We start from the raw sequence: 2,238 nt of genomic DNA on the forward strand, positions 1-2,238 counted from the left end.
GCGCGTCTGCGGACAGCCACGGTTGTTCGCGTTCGTGTGCCTGTGTCACCAGCAACCCAGCGTGTGGCCCACGGGAAAAATGATGCAGCAGTTTCACTGGCTAAAAGATATTTTTCTTGCAGCTCGGTCGTGTTTTGCCGCAAATCTTCAAAGGAACTTTAAAGACTAGGGCAGGAAACGTATTTCTTAAATGTATTTCATCAGCATCTTGCACCATTATTTTACATAGCTCGTGGAAACATGAGCAAAAGTTGGGGTTTTTCTGTGAAGAAGATGGGAGTCACAAATAGACTTCTCAAAAGTGGGGGGACAGGGTTGGGACAAAGCCACAACATTTCATTTGTAAACTGGTTCTTTGGCTATTGCAGCAGGTGCATAATATGTTCAGGATATGGCAAGGGATAAAGCATCAATAACCATGGAACCTGGGGTATTTGTATTCTTTCAAAACTACAGTTGCAAGCTATAGTGCAGAGACGTACTGATACAGGTGACGTACAAGAAATCAGTCTGTGTACCTGCCCTGGCTGAAGAAAAGGAGTAATAGCCTTCTCTATAACTTACTGTCGGCTTTGAAGAATTCTAGTAATGCCTATGAAGATAATAATAAAAGCACCCCTAATTCCTGGAGAAAGTTCACAAACGGTAGTGGAATTTGTAGATTTAAAAAAAAAAAATGTAATGCGTTCAGGTCTCGGGGTAAAGTTGGCTGAAACAAAAGGATGTTCTTAGAGTTCTCTGTTCCTTGCTCTTCTTTTTTTTTTTAACACGAGTTTTGTCATCTGCATAGTTTCAGTAGATGCATGTGGGATGTTGAGATGGGACCTGCACAGCTTCTCCCCTGTCGTAGGACACAGTTACTACCAGGCTATCCTACCTTTTCCCCGAGGTTAATCTGTGTTCAGACAATTCAGTGAGAAATATTTGGGGAAAAAATGCTAAATTCCTTCTAAGTTCTAGAATTAAAAAACAGGCCTAGTAAAGCCATTACTTTTCCTAGTGAATTGATTATTTTTACTGAAATATAATCACTTTCTGAAATATCTCTTAAGTTTTGGTAGAGTGTTGCTGTTTCGGTACAAGGTTTTTGCGAAGTAAGAAAAAAGAACCGGTGTTAAAAAGCTTAATTATTTCTTTAACTGGTAATGTTAGTTTACCAAAATTGACATTTTTAAGATTGCTTGTTTGTATATGAAATTTTAGCAGTTTCAAAATGTATTGAAATGTATGTCATAATGCCCCACACTGTGAAGGATTAATGGAAAAGGCCTCTCATGTTCTTGGTGGCTCCCGGAAAGGAACTACTGTTTCCTATCTGTCTTCAGGGAAAGTCCTGTAACTTTACAGTGTGGTGTATCTGCTCCCTTCTCTATATCCTCTTTAATATAATCAATTTTGTGTAGCAAAACACACGACAATAACGTAGTGTGTTGTTTGGAGGTCTTGTACTGGGAATCAAAAAAGTCAGTCTCAGTCCCTTATGTTCTGTAGCAGCATAAAACATTTATCCAACTTTCAGTTTCTGTTTTGTTGATAAAGTTCTGCACCATTTACCTACTGCAGAGGAGTCAACACTGACTCATCAAGATTAAAAAAAAAAAAACCAAAACATAAAAATCAAGCTTAATTATTTCCAAAGACTTCAAAGTTTAAAAGATAGACCCTTGTTTCACATCAAAGTATCAAAGAAGTATAAATGTTGCTTGCTTAAACAACTGGTTTGGTGTTGGGGTTTTTTGTGGTTTGGGTGTTTCGGGTTTTTTTGAGTGTAGTGCCAACACTGGTAGTTGTTTCAGATACTTTCTGAATGCTGTCTGGTCCTTTCTCAAACCCTTTGGAAGTTGAGAACTATAATTTACATTTAGAAAGAAAAGTAGGGAGTAGGGAGGGTGTTGAGGAATGTAAGACTCGAACCAGTCAGTTTCTTAGTAAAGATAGCAATGTTCCGGGAATCCTCATCGTGCACCAGACTCGTTAACCATCATATTTGTTTGGTCAAAACTGAAGACTGACTGATCTGCGAGCAGTTAACAGAACTGACCTAGCTAATGTGGATATGCTGTTTGAAGTTAGTGACAGTAATTCCCTCAGTTTGCTGCATTGGCAACTTTAAATATATTTGTGTGATTCCTGACTTAACAAAGGCATGACTGCAAAGCCGTTGTTGCAGTTGGGGGGGTTGGGGGTTTCTTATGGGTTTTTTTTTTTCCTTTATGATTGCAGCAGAATTTGCAGTTT

The sequence above is a fragment of the Egretta garzetta genome, unplaced genomic scaffold (assembly GCF_000687185.1).
Source record: "Egretta garzetta isolate BGI_Z169 unplaced genomic scaffold, ASM68718v1 scaffold30, whole genome shotgun sequence".
Classification (NCBI taxonomy): domain Eukaryota; kingdom Metazoa; phylum Chordata; class Aves; order Pelecaniformes; family Ardeidae; genus Egretta; species Egretta garzetta.